We start from the raw sequence: 25,278 nt of genomic DNA, 5'->3' as shown, positions 1-25,278 counted from the left end.
CTCACTCATTCTTTCATTCAGCAAATACCCGTGGAGTGTTTATTTTGTACAAGGCTCTGAGTTTGGCAGTGAGGAATAAAAAATTGAATGGGAGATGGAAACTATCCTTAGAATTGATGAACTACTTGGGGAAATTATAAATATGTAAATAATTATAATTAAGCAGAATGCTGAGTCAAAATCAAAGCATAGGAATGTGAAAGCATAGATTATTTTTGATTGGGAGGAAATCATACTTATGTTCTAAACATAATATAAATATAAACAAGTAGGTTTAGTACTTAGCCATTAAATAGATTAAAGATGGCTTTAGAAAAATAAAACGTAAAAGATTTATGATGCACTGACTATTTTATTTATAAAAATCCAAGACATTTTCTAAAACAGAAAATTTATTATTTCCTTAAAGGCCAGTCTTTCATATAAAGAAATGACAGTGTTCAACCTATTTAGAATATTAGGTGGTAGGCATTTTGTCATTCTTCAGATTCATCTGGCATTTTAGAGATTTAATATTTTAACTAATTAATTGTAATGTAACCAATTGGAAGATTACAGAGAGCCAGAGTGTGATCAGGAGTAGCAATTTAGTATTGAAAGTACATCAAGATACTCAATCATTCAAAGATTCTTAAATTTCTTCTTTGAAAAGATAGATGATCTTGAATGAGAATGAGCACGAAAAACAATCTATTTATCCAATGTCTTAACCGAAGGCTGATGTCTCACCCTTTGAAAGATGTGTTGTGCTTCTCCTATTGGTCTAGAATTTAAACCAATAAGGAAGGAGAACATTTTTATAAATATTCACAAAGGAAGGCTGGCATTGTGAATGTTGAGTAAAAATTGCTTTGTTCTTCATTTGAGTCTGACTTTCAGAATTTTGTAATGTCGATGTTTTCCTTTTATTAGTGTAGTAAGCATTCGTTTTTTAAAAATTCAGGCTGGGTGGTGTCTTGGCTTGAAATATGTTTTCCAATGTTAAGACACTTTGTTATTGTTCAGGTAAGACGTGATGAATCTTTAACAATGTTCAAAGAAAATCAAGAATTTAGATGTTTTTATTATCATGAACATATTTCATACGAACAAAATTAATACTAATTTGCTAGATTTGTTTGAAGTTCATAATTACTAGGGTTCTTTCATTTCTGAGTGGCATGTATCACTGCTATTAGTCTCTTTTAATCGCTGTTAATTAACATTAACAGGCAGAGTTAATGTTAGGTTCTCAGCAATAGCTATTTGTATCTTGAGTTTCTGGGTACTTTATTAAAACTTTTGCTGTCTTGAAATTTAATAAAAGCATTAATAAAGGTTTTTATATTGTGATTTCTTTATGGAGACCAATAATACAATAAATCATACAATTTATATTTTTGTGTCTAGTTGGTTTCATTAGAAAATCTACCATCCTGAGGCTCTCTGCTTAAGTATTTCTGATTCTAAAAAAAAAAAAAAGCAACAACAACAACAAAAAAACCCCAAAAACAAGCCACTAGAATGTTTTCATTGAATGTGAGTAGGTATTCCAGTTAGACCCAGATGAAGATAAAAATCCACTTGAACTTTCTCCAAATTTCCACTTAGTTTAAAGCAATTACTACAACATTGACTGTCTCTTCGACGCAGAGGAATACTTGGTCAGGAGGCTATTTTGCTTCTCTGAAAAACAAGGAAGATGGAATGAAAAGTCATCGCAAGGGGAGTCGGTCAGAGGGAGAAAAAAGCGGATCAGCAAAACCACCAGCACCAGAAAGCAAGGGTGAAAAAAATTCGGGTAGCTGCAAACACTGATTTCATGTCAGAACACAGAAAAAAACAAACAAACAAAAAACAAAACAAAGAAAGCAGAGTTTAGGAGGAGAAATGGAGCAGGCGTAGGAGACGGGCTCCTAGCACAGGGATCGCAGCGGGGGAAGAACACCTCGTCGCTTTTCCTCGGCGTCTCACAACCCAAGCTCTCCCTGGAGGGCAAAGGGCGGTGCGTGCAGTTTTGCATTGCAAACAAGTCCACGTCTCGGTGCTGCCGCCACCTCGTTCCGACCGCCGTCGGCGGCGCGGGTCGGGGGCCCGGTTGGGAGTCCGTCCACCCCTTTGTCTCCCCGCGGCCAGGGGGCCGCTGAGCCCGGGAACCTCCGCGCTCGGCGCCGCGCGCGCAACCGCATGGTTCGCGCGCCCGCCGCCCCCGCCGCCCCGCCCCGCCCCCCGCCGCCCCCACGGCCCGCACGCCCCGCCCCCCGCCGCCCGCGCGGCCCGCACGCCCCGCCCCCCGCCGCCCCGCACGCCCTCGCCGCCCCCGCCCGCCCCTCGGCCCGGCGTCCGCAGCCCAGTTAGGCCCGGCTGAGGCGCTCCCGCTCGCCGCGCGCCCTCCCGACTCGCCGCCGGGACCCGCGCACAGGCGGCCTCCCCCGCCGCGACTAGTACCGAGTACGACCTTGTGTTTCTGTTTTTGGTTTTCTGGTTCGCGAGCGTGTAGAGGGCCGGAAGCAGCTGCGCTTTCCCGCGCCCTTTACTTCGGCAAATACTTGGGGCCCCTCACGGATCACGTCCACGGGCTCAGAGCAGCTGCCCCCCGCCCCCCCAGCCGGACACGTCGAAACGGGCTTGCTCCTCCCAGGGGCCGCCCCGCCACGGAAGGGGAAGCGCGGGAGTTCGGGCGAGCTCTTCAGGGTTACGGGTGGCGCCGGGGGGCGGAGGGAGCACCGGGAGCGCCCGCGGGCCCGGTCCGGGTCCGGGTCCCGGAGACACCCCGCGGGGCGGGCCACGCGCCATGGCGGAGCTCGGGGATGAACCGGAGGTCGCGGCGGAGGGCGGCGAGCCAGCCGCGCGACGTGGCAGCCATTTCCTACTCCCCGAGACCCCTCCCCATTCGGCCGCCCCCCGCCCCCGCCCCCGCCCCCGCCCCCCCGCGGCTGGCTGCTGCCAGGCTGCTCTTCCCGGGCCGGACGGAGAGCGGCAGTGTGTCCCCGCCCGGCCGTCGCCGCGCGTCTCCCTCCCCCGCCCCCCGCCCCCCCCCGCGCGGCCGCCGCCGCCGCCGCCGCCGCCGCCGCCCGCCCAGCGCCGCGCCGGAGAGCGCAGTGGCGGCGGCGGGAAAGGGCTGCGGATCCGCAGCGCCGCGTCGCGCGCTCGACGACGCGGCCCCGGCCTCGACGGCCTCCCCCCGCTCCCGGAGCAGGTAAAGGCGGCGGGTGGTAGGCGGGGCGGCGGGGCCAGGACGGAAGGGACCCCGGGGCCGCGGGCCGCAGCGGAGGGCCCGAGGCAGCGGCGGGCGGCGCTGCGCCTCCAGCCCCAGCGCCCCAACGTGGGGGCCGCGGCCGCGCGGACGGGAGGGAAGTGAGGCGTCGGCGAGAGGCGGGCCCTGGCGCGCAGCCCGAGGCCGGCGGGGGCGGGGGCGGGGGCCGCGGCCGCTTCCCCGGGTCCCGGGTCCCGCGTCCCGCGTCCCGGGCGGGCCTCCAGGCCCCAGACACACCCCTCTCGGCGCCGGGGGCTTCTCGTCGGCCGGTTCCCGCCGGCGCGCGACCTCGTGCCCCCGCGAGCGCCCTCGGCGTTTCCCAGGAGGCGCCTTCTGGGAACTTCGGGCCACCCTCCCGGGCACGTCGTCGTAGCGAAGCCGTGTATTTACTCCTTCCTTCAGTATCCAGACACAGCCTTGCACTCCACGCGTGCCGATTTGGGGGATCCTGCGGGCACGCGGCCCGGGTCGCTGTTGTTTGCGCCTCCGTGACCCTCGTGCGCACCCGCCCCTCCCCCGCCGCAACTTTGATCCTCGCCGGGACCTTCCTTGAACCCTTCCGCCCCCCGGACCCGCTCCGAGATGCCCGTTTGGAAATCCGCCTTCGCCGGGCTCGAGTGAGTCACCTGCCCGGGGGCGCCGTTCATGCCTTAGGCTCTAATGGCTAAAACCGTAAATTGCGTGTGTGGTGGTCCCCCGGGCCCCGGCCCCCTGCCCCCCGCCCCCCGCCCGAGAGGGAGCTGGAGTGACAGAGTGTACATGCCAGGTCACGCCCAGTGTGGCTTTTAAAGAAGCTTCCATCGGGCAGCAGCCTGGAGAAGTAGGGATCTGGGATTTGCGGCAGGGACAGGTTTGTACACATTCTCGCCATGCAGTGGTTGTAATGTCTCCATAGCACAGTTGCGACTCGAAGGCGGGATTGGCTGGTTTTTCTACTCGACATCTTCGAGCCAATCAGGGCGCGCTGCTTGCCTGGAGACTGGTTAACTCCGAAAAGGTGGGGATTGGTGGAGCGCAGGGAAGAAAATCCTGGCTATCAACCTGGCTTGGGGGGGGGGGGGGTGTGGAGGAGAGGAAACAGGGACTGATTTGCGGATGCCTCTCTTCTCTCACTTTTTTTTTTAATTAAAAAAAAAAAAAAGGGTTATCTTTTCCTCTCGCACATCAGCCTTTTCGTTCCTTTTTTATTATCTCTATTGTTTTCCTCCCTCCCAAACATCCAGCTCTCTTTTGTAACTCGTTTTCACCATCTTTCATTTTTCAATGAGAGAAAGAATCCTCCTTATACGCTGCGAGATGTAAGCGTCATGTGTTTTGTGTTGTTGATAGAGTCGGCGTGGTTCAGTTTTCTAATGCTGCTCATTTTTAAAGGTCAGAGATTACATCCACGGTTTTTAGTACCGTACCTATGCTAGATAGAGCCGTTATCATTTAAGTGATGATCGTGCCAGGGTGGGGGTGGGGACCCTGAGAAGAACAGGGAAGAAATGGCTGCTTTTTTTTTTTAATTTTTTTTAGACTTTTATTTATTTATGGTAGTCACACAGATAGAGAGAGAGAGAGGGAGAGGGGCAGAGACACAGGCAGAGGGAGAAGCAGGCTCCATGCACCGGGAGCCCGACGTGGGACTCGATCCCGGGTCTCCAGGATCGCGCCCTGGGCCAAAGGCAGGCGCCAAACCGCTGCGCCACCCAGGGATCCCCGAAATGGCTGCTTTTGTACGGGGAGGCAACAATTCATGAAAAAAAGTCTATATCAATTCAAACAAACAAACAAACAAAAAAACAAAAAAGAAAAACAAAGCCAGTACAAAATCCCAGGGCAGAAAGAAACCCACCGTACTGATGAATGTTAGTTTGTATACCTGTTGACTTTGATAGCTTTGAGGAGAAGAGTAAAGAGGGCTCAAGTATTGGACTAAATAGAAAAAGTGGGCTTAAGTTACTACAGAAGAATGTTTTTTCTTTATTCAAGTAGGCATAGTAGCTTGTACTCCTCAGAGGCTAAATAAATATCAGTGTAGGTACATTTTGGATTATTTTATGTACCACTACACAATAAAAAACAATTCAAAACTCCAAGTAACAGTGATATGCCATTGATTTTAGGATGTATCCTTATTGCAGAATTATAAAAATGTCTTAAAATTGATGATGTATGGTATATTTTGTCACATAAACATTTTCCATCTATAATGAATAGTTCAATTTGCTTATATAAAACTATACTCGGATTTTTTTTATATATACGGAATTTAACATTACTCCATAAACCAAGGTTTATTTAATTTACTTTTTTTTTTTAAGATTTATTTATTTATTCATAAGAGAGAGAGAGAGAGAGAGGCAGAGACACAGGCAGAGGGAGAAGCAGGCTCCATGCAGAGAGTTTGACATGGGACTCCCATCTGGGTGCCTCCAGGATCACCGCCTGGGCCAAAGGCAGGCACCAAACCCCTGAGCCACCCAGGGATCCCCAAATTTACTTTTAAATACCTTCCTACCCACTCTACTCAAGTTTTAAAATATGTTTAGGTAGTCAGACTGTTGGAAGAATCTCAGCCTTGTTCTACATACATTATTTCAGTAGATACATCTAGATTCAGGTTAACTAATCTGTGCTATCCAAACTCACATAGTTTTGAAAATAAAAAAAACATCTCATTAATTTCCATAAGGGAAGAAGCTAGCTAAGCCAACTAGGTTTTTAGGATTATTAGGGAAATTTGTAGCAGGAGGAACCCACATGTTGCACTTGGCTGAGCACTGGCTGTGGGTGTACCAGTTTCACTAAACATCACTAGACTGATGGTGGACACTATTTTTCTAAACATGGATTGTTCATGCCCTTTGATCATCTACTAGGTATGTTTCTCTTAAAATTTTGAGAATGGTCCAAATACATGGTTATTAGTGTCTTTTTTTCCTGAAAATATTTTTCTCTAGCTTGCTCTTCTACTTTTTGTTTACTTTTATTTGTCAGAAGTTTAAAATGTTCATACATGAATCCATCATTCTTTTCCTTTGTCATTGCTTTCATATTTCCTATTCATAATTTTATTTCAAATTAAAAAATTTCATTGTTCTACAGATGTGATTATTTTTCCTAATATTTGTAAAATTTGAATTTAGAATAAATTCAGAATTTAGGATAAATTCTAAGCATAAATTCATAATTCCAAGGTGATACCATCTAATCGTTTTTACAAATTACTGTTAAATCATCTTACCACTCTTAAAAACTTTAATCTTACTTTCTTGTTTTGGAAAGCCTTTCTTTTACATATAAATTTTGAGAGGACTTTTTCTGGACTCTTGATTTTTTAAAATAGTTCCTCAGTCTTTTATAGGATTTTTGTGCTTGTACCATTTAATTTTATTGTTACTTTCATAATATGCATTAGTTTGTTTTTTAGTAGGCTCCATGCTGGGAGCTGACTAAATGTGAGGCTTGAGCTCTCAACCCTGAGATCAAGACGTGAGCTGAGATCAAGAGTCAGTTGCTTAACCAATTGAGCCATGCAGGGACCTCATCATAAAATGCATTAGTATTTAGAGAGAATTTCCCCGTTATTAAAAAAAAAAATTTTTTTTTTGTATACATCCTTTATCCATTAAACCTAAGAATTAGTTTGGGAAACTGACATGAATAATATTTACTTTTTTGGTTCTGAAGCAGGGCTTTTTTTTTTTTTTTTTTTTTTTTTTTTTTTTTTAAGTAAAGCCCAACACCGGGCTTGAACTCTCAAGCATGAGATCCAGACCTGTGCTGATGACAAGTCAGTTGCCTAACCAGTTGAGCCACCCAGGCGCCTTGAAGCAGGGCATCTTTTTTTATTTTTTTAAAATTTTAAAATTTTTTATTTATTCAGAGGCGGAGAGAGAGGCAGGCAGAGAGGCAGAGACACAGGCAGAGGGAGAAGCAGGCTCCATGCTGGGAGCCAGATGTGGGACTTGATCCCGGGTCTCCAGGATTACACCCCAGGCTGCAGGTGGCGCTAAACCGCTGTGCCACCGGGGCTGCCCAGGGCATCTTTTAAAAAAAAAAAATTCTGTGTTTGAATTTTATTTCTCCTGCCTGCAGTGTTTTACTGTTTCCTCTGTCCTTCTCCCCCCTAACCTTTGAACCTTTGGTATATTTCCAGTATATACTTAACTGCTATGCTGCGCTCCTTCATCCTCCTAGTAACTGAGCTTCACTGAATCTTCCTTTTGTTTCCTGCTAACACTGGTCCCAACCTAATTACTTTAGGTTTACAGGTATTAAATAAATATTGGCATGAATAAAGGAGATATTTTACTTTTAAAAATATTTCTCTCTGTTATCTGTATTCTGGTAATTCTCTATCTTCAACCCAAAGCTCTTTTCTTGATAAATGGACTCATGTATCATCTATCTTCATGACATGTCCATTTGTACGCTCCCCACAGGTACTTCAAACTAAGCATATCCCGAACTGTAGTCATTAACAACTTTATTCTCCCACCCTCAAACCAAAAATAGAGAATAATAGGCTGTTTCTTTTCAGTCTTTCTAGGGGAAGATTAAATGAGATAATGCATATGTGATAAGAATTCAGTAAGTAGTAGACATTGCTAATAACAACTTGGCAGAAACGTGGGCTATTTCTTGTCCTCTCTTTTTGCTTTCACATTCTCATTGATCACTGAGCCCTGTTGGATTCTTTCTTCTTAGTAGTTCTTGAATCTCTGCCTTTTCCCTGTCCCTAAGGTTACCTACCATCCTGCTCAAGGTTAGCATCCTCTCTCACGTGGATTGCTGCAATTGCCTCCTAAGTGGTTATTCTTGCCAGTCTTGCCTTCCAGTCCTCCTCCCTTACTCCCCCCATTGTAGCCAGAGAGATCTATCTGGCACATTAACTTCCCTGCTAAAAACCTTTTTTTTTGTGGCTTTTCATTATTTTTGGATAAAGGCTGAACTTCTTTATTTGGCATTCAGGATCCTCCTGATCTGGCTTTCTTTCTTTCTTTCTTTCTATATATATTTTTTTAAAGATTTATTTATTTATGATAGAGAGAGAGAGAGAGAGGCAGAGGGAGGGAGAAGCAGGCTCCATGCCGGGAGCCTGACGTGGGACTCGATCCCGGGGCTCCAGGATCACACCCTGGGCCAAAGGCAGGTGCCAAACCACTGAGCCACCCAGGGATCCCCTGATCTGGCTTTCTATTTCTCTCTTCATCTTCATCCTCTCTTGCTTTCTCCCTTTGTCTTTAGTGTGCTCTTCATATTCAGTTACTTGGATTTCTTCTTTAAGATGTCAAGTTTGTTAAATCTAGTCCTGAGAACAGGAGCTTCTCTCTGTTTGGAATGCCTTCTCTAATTCTGTTTCCCTTCTCTTGGGATTTGTTATCTCACACTTGTCTTTCAGGTGTCAGTCAGTTTGATAGCTCTATGGGGAAGCTTTTTTTGATATCTCAAGGCTTGGTTTCATGATCATTCCATGTCTTCTGTTTGTTTCCCTAGCCAACTCTATATTATCACATTGTAGTAGTTTGCTTATCTGTTCTCTCACCATGTAGTAGTTAAGATGTAATGAAAAAGGTGAATTGACTATCTTAAAAAATGATGTGATTTGCATAGAGGGAATTTACTTATTTCGGGGTTTACCTAGTAGGGAAGGGAAGGAGACACTATATCTGATAGATGAAAGTTTTCTAAGTTAGGAAACACATACTAGGTAGGCCCTTTTATAGCTTCGATGAAATCTTTGCATAAAAATCTTCACATAAAATTTTTTTTTTTTTTTAAGATTTTATTTATTCATGAGAGACACAGAGAGAGAGAGAGGCAGAGACACAGGCAGAGGAGAAGCAGGCTCCATGCAGGGAGCCTGACATGGGACTCGATCCGCGGTCTCCAGGATCAGGCCCTGGGCTGAAGGCGGCACTAAACCGCTGAGCCAACTGGGCTGCCCCTACGGAAAATTTCTATATGTTCAGTTTCTCGTTAGGACTTTTTGGATTGCAAGTAATAGATACAGTTTGAAATCGCCTATAGAGGGAAAAGTTACTGGTTTAATAACCACATAACATAAATTGTATGGCTAGAGATGGCCATGAGGGCTAAGGTAGGAACTTACCCATTGTCCTTCCTATACTTAAAATCTGCATACTGGTGCCATTTCTCCTATGATGGATATACTTCACATGGTGGGACCTGGTTCCTTCTTGCATAGGCTTATCTATTTAGAGCCTTATGTCTGAGGTTTTAGTAGATTTGGCCACATGTCCATCCCTTGACCAATTTCTGTAGCCGAAGAGATGAGGTGCTCTGCTTAGTCTAGTGTAGATAATGTTACGTGCTCATTTATGTGTCAGGAGTCTGCTAGCAGACCCCTGGTGGAGTAGGGCAGATGGAGTTCTGGGCAGACACAAAGAATATTCGTTATAATTCTTAACCATTCTTCTGATTATAAATTTATTTTCCCAGGTACTTTATTGTGAGAAAGAGATATTCAATATTACATACGTGAGTATTCCAGGTACTGAAATGGAAAGTCTAATATGTTAAGAACTAATTTGGGTTTTTGGTTTGTGCTGGAATGTAATAAATACTTAATGAAGTCTTATTTGCCAAATAACATGCTACCTGGGAGATGTGTACCGACTAGTAGTCTAAACAAGTAAATACAGAGGTGTTAAGATAGAGGTATATCTAGGATGCAGCGGGAGCTGTGTCTAAGTCAGACTTTAGGATAGTGGAAAACTCTTCTGAAGGAAAGTTAATTAAGCCAAGAAATATGAGTTGGGTGGGATGGTATAGAGGGACTTTTGGACAGAACATCTGTGAAGCACAGAGATGTGAAGTGTCCTATATTGTTTGGGAAACAAATAATTAAATACAGAAATAATAAGAGAGTTCTGAGGAGGAATAGAGAAAGAGGAAGCTAGGGGTACATAAGGGACCAGATCATAGAAGTCCTTGAGTGCTTTATCAAGGAGTTGGAACCTGATCTTGAAAGCTGTAGAGCCACTGAGGGATTTTAAGCTGGAGCTCTCAGACTTGAAGTGCCTATGTAATATCCAAGTGATTATGTCTGTCAGGCAGTTAAGTATGTTGGCGTTTTAGAGAGAATTCTTTGCTGAGTCATAGTTACAGGTATTGAAACCATGGGGTTAGATGGGCCTAGAAAAAGCTGATGGAGCAGAAAATTGGGGACAGAGTCTAGGGGAACAGTGGTATTGAAAGAATAAGCAAAAGGGAAGAAATCAATGGAGACTGACAGGGCAGCCAGAGAAAAACCAGAGAAAAAGCTACAGGAGGAAAATTGCTTTGGATTAAGAGGTCAACAAGAAGTGGGAATTTGGAACAACAAATGTAAATTATTATTATTACTTTTTAAAAGATTTTATTGATTTATTCATGAGGGACACAGAGAGAGGGGCAGAGACACAGGCAGAGGGAGAAGCAGGCTGCATGCAGGGAGCCCGATGTGGGACTTGATCCCAGGTCTCTGGGATCATGCCCTGAGCCGAAGGGAGATGCTTAACTGCTGAGTCACCTAGGCGTCCCTAAATTATTATTTTAAAAAACTATATGCAGAGATTATTAGGAATTTGGTTAGTCTGAGTTAACCTGATGTTATCAATTCTGAGTGCATTGAGAAAATCAGATTTCTTTGTCTTTTTTTTTTAAGATTTTATTTTTAAGTAATCTCTAAACCCAGTGTGGGGTTTGAACTCACTGAGATCAAGACTGGCATGCTCTACTGACTGAGCTAGCCAGGTGGCCTGAGAATACCAAATTTCTAAACAGTTTTTTCAATGGAAGAATTTGAACTTTTTAGAACTAGACTTTTTAGACTTTTTAGAACTAGACTTTAGGAAGGAAAAGATGGAGACTTTTTTTGGTAGGTGATGGTTCATAGGAAAGAAGTGGTTGAGTAGGAGATGGATTAGAGTATATGTATAAATTCTAGTAGATAATAGAGTATTTTGCACGTAGTCTCAGAAGCTGTAAAGATCCAGTACATCTATTCTATCACAGGATGCAGAGTTGATAATTGATTATGTAGTTATAACTAAATGTAGTTCACTTCTCAGGATTTCTATTTGTGATTTTCTTTCCTGTTCTGTTTCTGACTCCAGTTCTCTTAGTGAACTTTTTTCCTTGCTAAACACCTCTTATTTTTTTTCCCTTTGTGGTTAAACTTAACCCTTATTTATAGCTTTATTTAAAAAATCTGTAAGCATATACCATAAAATTTACTATCTTAACCATTTTTAGATGAACAGTACAGTACTGTTAACTGTATGTACGTTGTTATTACAATAGATCTCTAGAACATTTTCCTCCTGTAGAACTGAAACTATTCCTACCGAACAACTCTGCTTTTCTCCTTTTCTGCCCATGGCAACTATCATGCTACTTGCTGTTTCTAAGAGTTTCATTACTTTAGATACTTTATATAAGTGAAATCATACAGTATTTGTATTTTTGTGACTGGCCTATTTCACTTAGCATAATGTCCTCAAAGCTTATCCATGAAGGATTTCCTTTTTTGAGGCTACATAATATTCCATCATGTTTGTTTGTATATACACCATGTTTTTTTTTGTTTTAAGATTTATTTATTTATTCATGAGAGAGACAGAGAAAGAGAGACAGAGAGAAATAGGCAGAGGGAGAAGCAGGCTCCTTGCAGGGAGCCCAATGCAGGACTCGATCCTGGATCCTGGGATCACGACCTGACCGGAAGGCAAGTGCCCAACCACTGAGCCACCCAGGCATCGCACACCATGTATCTTTATCCATTTTTCTGTTAGGGAACATTTACGTTGCATGGACATTTTTAGTTGCTTCCACTCTTGGCTATTGTGAATAATGCTGTGGTGAACATGATTGTGCAAATATTTTGTGGGGATCTTGTTTTTATTTCTTTTTGATGTATACTCCAAAGTGAGAAAAATATCATAATCATAATCTATTTTTGATTTTTGAGGAAACTCCTATATTGTTTTCCGTAGCAGCTACACATTTTATTTATTTAATTTTATTAAAAAAATTTTAATTCCAATATAGTTAACAGTGTTAAATTAGTTTCAAGTATACAATATAGTAATTCAGTCTATATATTACTCAGAGCTGCACATTTTACATTACCATTAACAATACACAAGGGTTTAAATTTCTTCCCATTATTACCAACACCTTCCCCCCCCCCCCCGCCTTTTTGTTTTGTTTTGTTTTTTGTTAGTGGCTATCCTAACAGATGTGAGGTGATATCTCATTATGGATTTTTGTTTGTTTGTTTTTAAAGATTTTATTTATTCATGAGAGAGAGAGAGAGAGAGAGAGGCTGAGACACAAGCAGAGGGGGAGAAGCAGGCTCCATGCAAGGACCCCAATGTGAGACTCAATCCCAGGACTCCGATCTCCAGACTCTGGATCATGCCCTCATGCCCTTAGCCAAAGGCAGCCACTCAACCGCTGAGCCACCCAGGCATCCCACCCATGTTTTCTTCTAGAGTTTTATGATTTCAGGTCTTATGTTTAGGTCTGTAACCCATTTTGAGTTAATTTTTGTATATGGTGTCAGGTAAGGGTCCAAGTTCATTGTTTTGCATGTGAATATCCAATTTTCAAAGCAACCATTTGTTGAAAAAACGATCCTCTCCGCATTGTATAGCCTTGGCATCCTTGTCAAAGATTACTTGACTCTAGGGGTGCCTGGGTGGCTCAGTTGGTTAAGCAACTGACTTTTGGTTTCAGCTCAGGTCATGATAATGAAATCGAGTTCTGCGTCAGGCTGCATGCCCAGCGTGGAGTCTGCTTGGGACTTTTTCTGTTTTCCTCTCTCACCCCTTTGGCCACTTCCCTGGCTGTTGTTCGCTAGCTCTCTGTTTCCCTGTCTCTCTCTCTCTCTTTCTTTCAAATAAAGAAAGAAACAAAGAAAAAAAGAAAGAAAGAAAGATTATGTGACTGTATATGTCAGGATTTATTTCTGGGCTCTATATTCTAGTGCAGCTGTTCTGTTTCTTTATGCCAGTGCCATACTGTTTTGATTACTGTAGTTTTGTTAATATGTTTTGAAATCAAGAAGTGTGAAGCCTCTAGCTCTGTTTTAATTTCTCAAGGTTGTCTTGTTTGTCTGTTCAAGGTCCTTTTCTTTCTTTTTTTTTTTTTAAGATTTTATTTATTTATTCATGAGAGACACAGAGAGAAAGAGGCAGAGACATAGGCAGAGAGGGAAGCAGGCTTCATGCAGGGAGCCTGATGTGGGACTTGATCCTGGGACTCAGGATCACGCCCTGGGCTGAAGGCAGGCGCTCAACCTCTGAGCCACCCAGGTGTCCCATGGGTCCTTTTCTTCATTTAAAAAATTAATTTTCTAACTAGGTTCCACACCCAATATAAGGCTTAAACTCAGAACCCTGAGATCAAGAGTCATAGGGTCCCCTGGCTGAGCCAGCCAGGAGCCCCTCCTTCAGTTTTATACTTTAAGATTTCTTCTTTCTGTTTCTTTCTTCTCTTAGAGTGTGATTGAATTTTTCTTCTCAGGACACATACGGATAGATAACCAGGTATAATCTTTACTCTGCTTTATGAAAACTTGTCATATTTGATTTAGAAATTCCAAATAAAGGGTTGGTATATTATTTAAAGGTTTTATTTATTTAAATGAGAGAGAGAGAGAGAGAGCGAGCGCACATGAGAAGGGGGGAGGAGCAGAGGGAGAAGGGAGGCCGACTCAGACCTCAATCCCAGGACTCTGGGATCATGACCTGAGCTGAAGGCAGGTGCTTAACAGACTGAGCCACCCGGTTCCCCCAAGGGTTGGTATTTGGATTAAAAAAGGATTTTTTACTATGTAAACAAACTGGTTTACTTGAAGCATAGTACATTTTAAAAACTTTGGCAAAAAACTTAAGCATATAGAATAGAATATACTCATTGAACTCTTATACACTTACCTCCTAGATTCAATAATTGTTAATAATTTTGCCACATTTACTTTCCATATGTGTATATATAAATTTCCTGAGCCACTTAAAAATAAAGTGAAATTTATTTTTTGTTTTTTCCTTTTTGAGTATTATAAGTATATATTTTGGGCTTTGTTAAATTTCATTTAAGGATTTAATTTGAAATTTGCTCTTTTAAAAAAATTACAAGAAGGTATATTATCTTTAGTGTATATCTTCCAGGAAAAGGATATTCTCTGATATAACTATAAAACCATTATTATTCCTACCAAAATTATCAATAATTCTCTAATATAATAATCATACCATAGTCTTATTTCTCCATTTGTTCCCAAAACAGGTTTTACTTTTTTTTTTAAAATTTACTTTTTTAGGAGGGAAGGGGCAAAGGGAGAGGGGATAGGAAGAATCCTAATCAGGGTCTATGGCCTGCATTCATCCTGATGCAGGGCTTGATCTTATGACCCTGAGATCATGACCTGAGCCAAAATCAAGAGTTGGATGCTTAACTGACTGAGCCACTGAGGCACTTTATTTATTCATTCATTCATTCATTCATTCATTCATACCAGTTCAAATCAAGACCTACCTATTGCACTTCGTTATATCTTGAGTTTTTTTTTTTTTTTAATATGAAACTGCCTCTTATCTATCTTTTCACCACCCTCCGTCTCTTACTCCATGATACAGATTTGTTAGTTCTGTTGAGAATGTTGGACGTTTTTTATTTACTCATGATATAGTATAACTTGTTACTCTATTCCCTATATTTTCTATAAACTGGGTGTTAGGGGGTGCCTGGGTGGCTCAGTCAGTTAAGTTTCAGACTCTTGACTTGGGCTCAGGTCATGATCTCAGGGTCAGGAGATCAAGCCCTTCCTTGGGCTCTGTGCTGAGCATGGAGCCTGCTTAGGATTCTCTCTCCCTCTCCCTCTGCCCCTTCCCCCTCCCAAAAAAATTTATTTATTATTTATTCATTCATTCATTCATTTATTCATTTATTTTTTTTCCAAAAAAATATTTAATTGGGAGTTAGATCTAAAGGTGTTTCAGATTCAGGTTGAAGATTTTTGGAAGAATACTTTATTTAGTTATGCTGTGTATGCATGTTGTTTCATATTAAGAGCACATAATATTTAGTTTTCCCATCATTCTGATGCTCTGTTTGATCATTACCAGATTATTTTATTGTAAAGGTATCTTTTTGTGGGTCGCCTGGGTGGTTCAGTGGTTGAGCATTGCTTCAGCTCAGGGCGTCATCCTGGGGTCCTGGGATCAAGTCCCACATTGGGCTTGTCTCAGGCAGCCTGCTTCTCCCTCTGCCTGTGTCTCTGCCTCCCTCTCTGTGTCTCTTATCTTAAAAAAAAAAAATCTTAAAAAAAAAGTTATCTTTTTGCATCTAGTAAGTCCTCTGCAGTGGCACTTTGGCACCAGGTAATCTCTATCAATCTTAAACCTAATGGTGATTTTAGCCTTCATTGATTGCTGATTCTTGTTCAGTTACTTGTTATAAATGTTAACATTCTATTGTTCCTTTTACATTCCTTTTGCATAGTCATCTTCCATGAAGAAGTTTCCCTCATTAGTTAGGGCTACTTTGTTACCTTGAAATAATGTTTTACCTGAAGAATAAATGCTTAGTTTTTTCTTTTAATATAACCATTTTCCACAGTGTAATAGTTACCTCCAGTGGTGGCAAATGAGGTTGATCTTTTTTTTTCTTTTTGCTTTTGTGGCTTTCTCTGTGGAATATTATATGTATTTATACGTATTACATGTTTTGAACTTTGATTTCATTTAGGATTATAGTTTGACATAAATTTAAATTTGCCTTTAGTATATACATAAAATATTTTATTTATTTTGGCAGTAAAGAAGACATGTTGGATAACAGGAAGAGTTATAGAGTTTGCAGATATCAACTGTGGCCTTAATAAGCAAGCATGTTAGTAGCATCAATGCCAGACAGATGGTAAGTATTGTTAAAGTCACAGAGTATGAATATTTTACACATAGGTTTTCAAGCATTTTTATTTGAGTGATTAAAAAAATCTCTTGGAAACTGTAGTCACAAATTTTGTTACTAAAATTTCTTTTTTTTTTTTTAAAGATTTTATTTATTTATTTGTGAGAGACACAGAGAAAGAGAGGCAGAGACACAGGCAGAGGGAGAAGCAGGCTTTATGCAGGAAGCCTGATGTGGGACTCTATCCCGGGACTTCAGGATCACACCCTGGGCTGAAGGCAGGCACTAAACCGCTGAGCCACCCAGGGATCCCCCATGTTACTAGAATTTCTCAAAGAGCTTGTGTTTGCGTAAAACAAGTGTATTATAGTCCTGGTTTTCTCCTTTAATGTTTGCTTTAGTTTCTCTGCTTCTAAAATGCTTCTTCATATTTTACATATTCACCATCTGTAAATATTTGTGCACCTATTTTATGTGTGGGACTACGGCCAACTGCCAGGTTGGAGTATATATCATAATCTGTGTTATTAAGGAATATGGCTAATGGGGAAATCAACACATATAGAAGAAAATATGTTGGTAAAAGCAACAATGTGAGGCTCTAAAATAATGAAGCAAGACTAGTTCTGGAAGTAAGTAACGAAGGATTATAAGAAGTGTTGAAGAATTCAGAGAATTACACCTTCCTGGATTCTTTGGCCAAAAGTTGTATATGGTTTAACTACTAGCTTTTTTTTTTTTTTTTTTTTTAAGATTTTATTTATTTATTCATAGAGATGCAGCGAGAAAGAGAGAGTGGCAGAGACACAGGCAGAGGGAGAAGCAGGCTCCATGCAGAGAGCCTGACGTGGGACTCGATCCCGGGTCTCCAGGATCACACCCTGGGCTGCAGGCGGCGCTAAACCGCTGCGCCACTGGGGCTGCCCCACAATTAGCTTTTTCCCTTAAGAATATGTCTCAGAGATCTTTCTGGTTTCTCCACACATCTGGTTTCTTCATTCTATCTTAAACTTTTTAATAGCTGCCTAGTATCCTAAAGGGTGATTTTTTACTATAATTTATTTAGCTATACTGTTACCTATTGATATTTAGGATGTTCAGTGATTAATTATAATAGTTCTTATGCCACATAGCTACATTTTAAGATTATTGGTTACCTTAATTTGATTATGTTTTCTATAAATACTGTCTTTTTTAGTGACACACCCTTTGGTATCTTGATGTGATTTAGTATTTATTCTATCCTTATCACAGTGGTATCCTTAAAATCATTTTGTAGGTAACTTAATCCCCAGTAAAGATGGATTGATTGGTTTTGGTAGCATTTGCTTCTGAAAGAGATGTTTCTCTTTCTTTTTTTTTAAGATTTATTTGAGAGAGTGAGAGCGAGCAAGAGAGTGCACAAGTGGGGAGGGCAGAGCAAGAGGGAGCAGTAGGGGAGAGCCCTATGTTAGGGTCGATCCCTGGACCCTGGGGATCATGACCTGAGTTGAAGGCAAACGCTTAACCGACTGAGCCATCCAAGTGCCCCTGAAAGAGATTTTCTTGATCTTGCTTGGGATAATGCCATGGTTAATTCCTATGATTTCAAGTTATATGTTCCTTCTAGAGAGATATTTTTTAAAAAATATTTATTTATTTATTTATTATTTATGATAGACATAGAGATAGAGAGGCAGAGACACAGGAGGAGGGAGAAGCAGGCTCCATGCCAGGAACCCGACGTGGGACTCGATCACGGGACTCCAGGATCGTGCCCTGGGCCAAAGGCAGGCGCTAAACCACTGAGCCACCCAGGGATCCCCTAGAGAGAGATTTTTTATTTTTCTTTGTCTTTGATGGTTTTAAGGAACTAAAGTACTACTTTTCTTTTTTTTGGAACTAAAGTATTACTAATAAATTTGATTGTTAGTATTGATTTTCCTAGGCTTATTCTTTATAGATAGTTGATATTGTGTATTAAATAGAATATCTTTCTTGACTGTTATAGCAATGTATTATTTTCTGATATTTTTCTATAAAGGTAAGTTATCTAAAATTAGTAGTCCTTATATAAATATAGCAGAGTTATTCATAAAATGACATGGGAAATTTTTTTAGTGTTAATATTGTGTTGATGATATAGCTTTCAGTAGGAAGGTGTCTTTTTTTTGAAGTGGTTATTGGTATATTTACATTAATGGCAGTACTGACCACTGCCATACCACTGTTAGAGTTCGTGTTCACTTTGTTACTTTTATAAATTTCATGTAACCTGGATTTTTTTTTTTTTAAGATTTAAAAGAACATCTATCTTTATCTGTTAAAAACAAAACAAAACAGAATTGATAAGACTTCTGCTAACCATGCTAGAATATTTTGATGATAGTCAATGAGCAAGCATGTATTGGTTAGGTTCTCTGTCAGGTAAAATTAAATAATAAAGGTAGAAGAGCTTGGAAAATGTGTATATGAAATTTATATATTCATGGTCTCATTATTAACAAAAATTTATATTATTTGCTTTTAGGTTCTTCATTTGAGCCAGTTCTTTCACATTTCTCCATAATATATCAAACCTTACTTACCGATCCTTATTTCACATATCCTTTTAGAATACACTCTCTCTAGGTCAGGTATGTATATGAAGAAGCTACATAATCTTGTTTAAACTAGTGTATTAATAAGGCTCTCTTTATTGAAAAAGGAAGATGCATAAGTTCAGTTGATACAAAAACAGAACGTTACTCAAGTGAGTAAATGGAATTGAAATAATCTGGATATATAAAGTAAAACTGGTACTTGAGTGGTAGTATGTTTTATAGAGATTCTTCACTATACTAAATATTGGTTGGACACTTAAGCCGCCTACATGTTTAGATCTTTTTCCATATAAATAGACACAATGGAAAAAGTTAGAAGGGATTTATGGTTTGCCATCTGGAGGAAGTATAGAGGAAGTCTAAGATTCAGCTTTGATAATAGTGATTGTTATTTTTTTTCCCCTGATTGTTAAAGCATCTTTATATTAGAGGTTATTTGGAAAATACAAAAGTAGTATATAAAAACAGTAGTATGTTAAAAATAAAGTTACCTGTAATCCCACTACCCAGAGATTTCTTTTCCAGTCTAATATTATAGTTAATCTAACCTAATCCCATTTGGGTGTCTGTATAAATTATATGGAGTGTTGTGTCTTGCTTTCTTTTCTAACATTGTCTTAAAAAAAAAAAAAAAACCTCTCAATTAAATATTCAAGATACAGTCTTTAATTAATGACTATAAAATTCCATCTTAGGAATCTAAAGGGATATTTTGTTTAGCAGAGTCTAACAAATCTGAGTTCAATCCCAGTTTTGCTACTTAAGACCTTTAAGTTTTTTTTTTAAAGATTTTATTTATTTATTCATGAGAGACAGAGAGAGAGAGAGGCAGAGACATAGGCAGAAGCTGAGGGAGAAGCAGGCTCCATGCAGGAAGCCTGATGCGGGACTTGATTCCAGGTCTCCAGGATCACACCCTGGGCTGAAGGCAGACACTTAACTGCTGAGCCACCCAGGCGTCCCAAGAGCTTTAAGTTTGATACTTCCCTTTTCTGGTCTCTATTTTCTTATTTGCAAAATAGGTATAATATTACTTACTTGATCTTAACATTGTAGCTGGCATATGTTAAGTATATAATAAATTATACTTACTATGATCAGAAATTATTTTATCATTCCTTTCTTATTACTTATTTTTAAATTTTTCTTTGTAAAACATTACTATATTTTGAACATCTCTATATAAATATTTATTTATATATGTAAATCTGATTGTTTTTTATGATAAATTCCTAAAAGTGGAATTGTTGGATGAAAGAATATAAGTACAGTTGACCCTTGAACAACACAGGTTTAAACTACCTGAGATCCACTCACATGCAGATTCATTCATCCCTCCCTCCCTCCCTCCCTCTCTCCCTCTTCCTTCCTTCCTTCCTTCCTTCCTTCCTTCCTTCCTTCCTTCCTTCCTTCCTTCCTTCCTTCCTTCCTTCCTTTCGATTTTATTTATTTATTCATGAGAGATACAGAAAAAGAGGCAGAGACACAGGCGGAGGGAGAAGCAGACTCCGTATGGGGAGCCTGATGTGGGACTCAATCCCAAGATTTTGGGATTGTGACTTGAGCCGAAGGCAGGCACTCAACCACTGAACCACCCAGATGCCCCTCACATACAGATTTCTTACAGTATAATACTGTAAATGTATTTTCTCCTCTTTATATTTTTCTTAACATTTTCTTTTCTCTAGCTTACTTTATTGTAACAGAACAGTATCTAGTACATTTATAAAATTTGTGTTAATTGACTTTATATTCTAGCTTCCAGTCAACAATAGGCTATTAGTAGTTAAGTTAAAAACTGTCAGTGGATTTTTGATTCTATGGATGATCGGTGCTCTTAATACCTCCTTCACCATTGTTCAGAGGTCAGCTGTAATTTAAGGTTTCTTGATACATGGTGTCACTTTGCTTTCTAGAAAGATTATACTAGTTTATTGTCATTACAATGTTTGAGAATTCCTATTTCACTATAGCCTTGCCAACAATGGCTATTCTTATTTTAAAAATTATTTTTTATCTATTAGGCAACTTAATTATTTTTGACATAACAGTAAAAAAGAAAAAGAAAGAATGGGCGTGGAGCCTAATGGGCTTGAACTCAGGATCCTGAGATCAAGACCTGAACTGAGATTGAGTCAGACTTTTTTTTTTTTTTTTCTTCAAGATTTTCATTCATCCATTCATGAGAGACACAGAGAGGCAGAGACATGGGGAGAGGAAGAAGCAGGCTCCTTGTAGGGAGCCCGATGTGGGACTTGATCCGGGGACTCCAGGATCACGCCCTGAGTCAAAGGCAGATGCTCAATCGCCCAGCCACCCAAGTGTCCCAAAAGTCAGACATTTAACTGACTGAGCCACTCAGGCACCCCAGTAATATTCTTTTAATTCCATTTTATTAATGGGGTTAAACTTAAAAAATTTTTTTTATTACTATTTTGTTTTAGGATTCTGTACCTATTGCTTTCCTGTTTTTATTTCTTTTTCCTTACCTTAATCCTTCATTTATCTAGCAGAAATCTATTTAGTGCTACTATGTGCTAAACATTGTTTTGGTATTGGTATATAATTTTGGTACTTATTATTTAATTTAGTGAGGGCAACGCAGGAGTGAACAGAATTGCCAAAAACCTTTGTCTTCTTTTTATTTTTATTTTTATTTTTTTATTTAAAAAAATATTTATTTATTCATGAGACACAGAGAGGCAGAGACACAGGCAGAGGGAGAAGCAAGCTCCATGCAGGGAGCCTGATGTGGGACTCGATCCTGGGACTCTAGGATCACGCCCTGGGCCAAAGGCTAAGGTTTAGCCACGCTAAACCACTGAGCCACCCAGGGATCCCCCCAAACCTTTGTCTTCAAAGAGTTTACTTTCTAGTGTCAGGGTAAACAGATGTTAAACAAAATAAACATCAAAATTATAGAATGATAATTTCTTTGGAGAAAAAAAATAATGAAAGGGAGATGGAGAGAACGTATATGTGCAGTTTTACATTAGATGGTTAGGGGAAACCTCTCTGCAAAGGTGCCATAAGTAAAGTCTTGTAAGGAGTGAGTCATTAAGGTATCTGTGGAGAGTACATTTTAGGCTATGAATTAAATATAAGGATAGTGAAGCAGGAGAATACTGGGTGAATTTAAGAAAGAACAAGAGGGAGAGTAGCAAGAAAGGATTTGAAAGAGTTATTATGGAACCAGACTGTTTACTATCTTAACTAGGCCATTTTAAGAACTTTGATTTTTATTCTATATGAAATGCAGAGGTACTAGAGGCTTTAAAGCAAACCTTTGACTTAGGTTTGAGATGTCTATTTAGATACACAAAGTGGAGATATTTAGTGGGTAGTTTGATGTGTGTCTGAGGTCAGGGAAGAGGTGCAGCTTGGGGATGTAAATTCTTAGCATTTTGTTAATGTTTAAAACCATAAGACTAGGTGAGGTCACCAAAGAAGTGGGAAAAGAGGAGAACCTAGGGCTAAGCCCTGGAACACAACATTTTCCCAAGTTGAATAGTAAGAAAATTCTGATAGTGGCCCTGTTCTTAGAAGATAATGTCCTTAGGGTGTTCTTTGAGGGAGGGATTTACGAGCTGTGTAAATGCTGCTGATAGGTCCAGACCTTTAGATTTAATTTTTACATTTCTAATTGCTAGTGGAGAGAAAAGCAGTCCAGCAATCTTACTAAATTACCTGGGTAATCTAAAGGATAATCTGTAGATTCTTTTGGATTTTATATGCACTCAGTTGTATTGCCTGTGAATAATGATAGTTCTATTTCTTTTTTTCCAATCCTTAACTTTTATTTCCGTTTCAAGTCTTAACACGCTGGCTGTGATCTCTGGTACAATGTAGTACTGTAGAATAGAAATGGTGATGGCAGTCGTTTTGTCTTATTTCTTTTTTTTTTTTTTTTTTAATTTTTTATTTATTTATGATAGTCACAGAGAGAGAGAGAGAGAGAGAGAGAGGCAGAGACACAGGCAGAGGGAGAAGCAGGCTCCATGCACCGGGAGCCCGACGTGGGATTCGATCCCGGGTCTCCAGGATCGCGCCCTGGGCCAAAGGCAGGCGCCAAACCGCTGCGCCACCCAGGGATCCCGACTTAATACGTTCTTGATCCATTTTGAGTTAATTTTTCTACAAAGTACAAGACTGAGGTCAAGATTTATTTTTTTTAAGCTGTGGATGTTCACTGCTGCAGTTTCATTTGTTGAAAAGACTATCTTTTCTCCATTAAATTGCTTTTGCAATTTTGGCAAAAGTCAGTTGGGCATATTTATGTTGGTTTATTTCTGGTATATTCTGTTCTGTTTCCAGATCTATAATCTGTTTCCAGATCTATATGTCTGTCCCTCTACTGATACCATACTGTCTTGTTTAGTATAGTGACATAACAAATCTTGAAATTGAAGTTGACGATTCCTCTCTTTCAAAATCGTTTTAGTTATTCTAGTTCCCTTGTCTTTCCATTTAATTTTAGAATAATCTTGTCCATATCCAGAGAAAATCTTGCTGGGGTTTTTTTTATTTATTTATTTATTTATTTATTTATTTAAAATTTTTATTTATTTATGATAGTTACAGAGAGAGAGAGAGGCAGAGACACAGGCAGAGGGAGAAGCAGGCTCCATGCACCGGGAGCCCGATGTGGGATTCGATCCCGGGTCTCCAGGATCGCGCCCTGGGCCAAAGGCAGGCGCCAAACTGCTGCGCCACCCAGGGATCCCTTGCTGGGGTTTTGATAGGAGTACTGTTTGTCAATTTGGGGAAAACTTTGTTTACTATGTTCAGTCTTCTAGTCCACGAACATGCTGTGCCTTTTCATTTATTTAAATCTTTGATTTCTTTCATCAGTGTTGTATAGTTTTCAGCATACAAGGTTCTGTAGTGATAACCCTTTATTCATTCCTGATATTGGTAATATCTCTCTTTTGTCAGTTGTGTTAGATGTTTGTCATTTTTATTTTTAAAGAACTATTAGTTTGTTTCACTGATTCTTCTTTTTTGCTTTTCTGTTTTCAGTTTCATTTGGTCCTGCTCTTGTCTTTGTTATTCCCTTTCTTTTGTTAGCTTTGGATTTGTTTTGCTTTTCTTTTTCTTGGTAATTGTGGTGAGGGCTTAGATTATTGATTTGAGACTTTTTCTCTTGTTGTATGCATTTGGTTATAAATTTGCTATAAATTTCCACCGTTGCTGCTTTAGCTGTGTTGTATAAATTTTGATATGGTATATTTTCATTCATTTCAATGTATTTTTAAATTTTTCTTGAGACTTTCTCTTTGACTCATGGATTATTCAGTATATTGCATAAGTTTCAATGTTTGGAGTTTTATCAGTTATCTTTCTGTTAATTGATTTCTAGTTTGATTCCATTCTGGTCAGAGAATACATTATATGATTTCACTTCTTTTAAGTTTGTTGGGATTTGTTTTAAAGCCTAGGATATGGTCTTTTTCTGGTACCTATTTGGTGGGCACTTGAAAATAATGTATTCTGCTGTTGGGTAGAGTGTTCTATAAAGGTTGATTATTCTTAATTGATGGTATTACTGAGTTTTATATTCTTGTTTATCTTTGTTTATCAATTCTATCAATTGTTGAGAACGGGGGTTTGAAGTTTCTAGAATTGTCAATTTGTTTCTCATTTCAATTCTGTCAACTTCTGCTTCACTTATTTAGTAGCTCTTTTGTTTGGTACACACACATTTAGGGTTGCTGTGTCCTCTTGGTGCTCTGTCCCTTATGATTACATAATGTCCTTCTCTGTCTCTGGCATTTGTTTTTTCCTCCTCCAAATTCTACTTTATGTGCTATTAATAGAGAAAGGTATAATTTAATTTAAATTAATTTAAATTTAAATAGGCACATGTGGCTGGTGGCTGCCATATTGACAGTGCAGTTCTGGAAGATGGAGAGAGCTATGACACAGTAAATTTAATTAAAAGGTAAATTTTATAGTATGGGTGTTAAGGGCAATGGGTGGTTAGAGGAAAGGGAGATTGGGGCAGAGGGAGTGGGGGACATGATTTTAAATTGGATAATCAAGGAAGAAATCATTGATTGTGACACTTGAATAAAGGTTTGAAGGATTCTGGGGGAGAGTATATATCAAAGGCCAGCAGGGAGGTGTGGGCCACTGTAAGAATTTGAGCTTTCACTGAGTGACATAGAGAAGACTTTGATTCTTTCTGACTTGTGTGTTGTTGTATGTATGTATGTATGTTGTGCATAGATCATTCTGGCTCATGTGTTGAAAATAGACTGCAGGAGACAAGAGTTGGAAGCAGAAAAAGCATTTAGGCCCCTGGAATATGAGTGAATGAGAACAGTTGCCAGACCAAATGGTTAGAGCAGATTTTGGGGAGATTATCAGACATTTCTTTTGGGATATGTTAAATTTGAAATGTTTATTAGATACATCTAAGTGGAGAAAAGCAAGTAGACTATCTGAGGTTCTCTAGATCAATGAGTCCCTGCCCTTGTGGAGCTTACTTATACTGTACTTGAATATGGGTGGTAAATACAATAAAAACAAATAAAACATATACCGTGT

The 25,278-nt window shown here is 40.1% G+C and overlaps 1 protein-coding gene and 1 long non-coding RNA gene across 14 annotated transcripts in view; one reads left to right on the top strand and one right to left on the bottom strand.

Moving 5' to 3' along the window:
- Nucleotides 1–332: 332 nt before the first annotated feature.
- LOC144301856 (uncharacterized) lies at nucleotides 333–2,845 on the bottom strand. Its single transcript, XR_013368748.1, has 2 exons — nucleotides 2,428–2,845; nucleotides 333–1,665 (listed from the first exon to the last, which is right to left on the bottom strand). It is a non-coding gene; the product is annotated as an uncharacterized LOC144301856 (long non-coding RNA).
- A 202-nt stretch (nucleotides 2,846–3,047) lies between these two features.
- N4BP2 (NEDD4 binding protein 2) overlaps nucleotides 3,048–25,278 on the top strand; it is a 78,139-nt gene continuing 55,908 nt past the window's right edge. For 4 of the 13 annotated variants that reach the window (XR_013368714.1, XR_013368715.1, XM_077878926.1 and 1 more), the window contains exons 1-4: nucleotides 3,048–3,178; nucleotides 16,052–16,153; nucleotides 18,657–18,762; nucleotides 24,588–24,670. The gene's annotated coding sequence lies outside the window, so the exon portion shown is untranslated. Of the gene's footprint in view, nucleotides 3,179–3,432; nucleotides 3,853–16,051; nucleotides 16,154–18,656; nucleotides 18,763–24,587; nucleotides 24,671–25,278 lie in introns of those variants that run through there. The other 9 variants (XM_077878942.1, XM_077878953.1, XM_077878907.1 and 6 more) reach the window with 7 other exon arrangements.

This window comes from Canis aureus, chromosome 2 (genome assembly GCF_053574225.1).
Source record: "Canis aureus isolate CA01 chromosome 2, VMU_Caureus_v.1.0, whole genome shotgun sequence".
Taxonomy (NCBI): Eukaryota; Metazoa; Chordata; class Mammalia; order Carnivora; family Canidae; genus Canis; species Canis aureus.
Note: the sequence above shows the minus strand (reverse complement) of the source record. Positions and strands in the feature narration are given on the sequence as shown.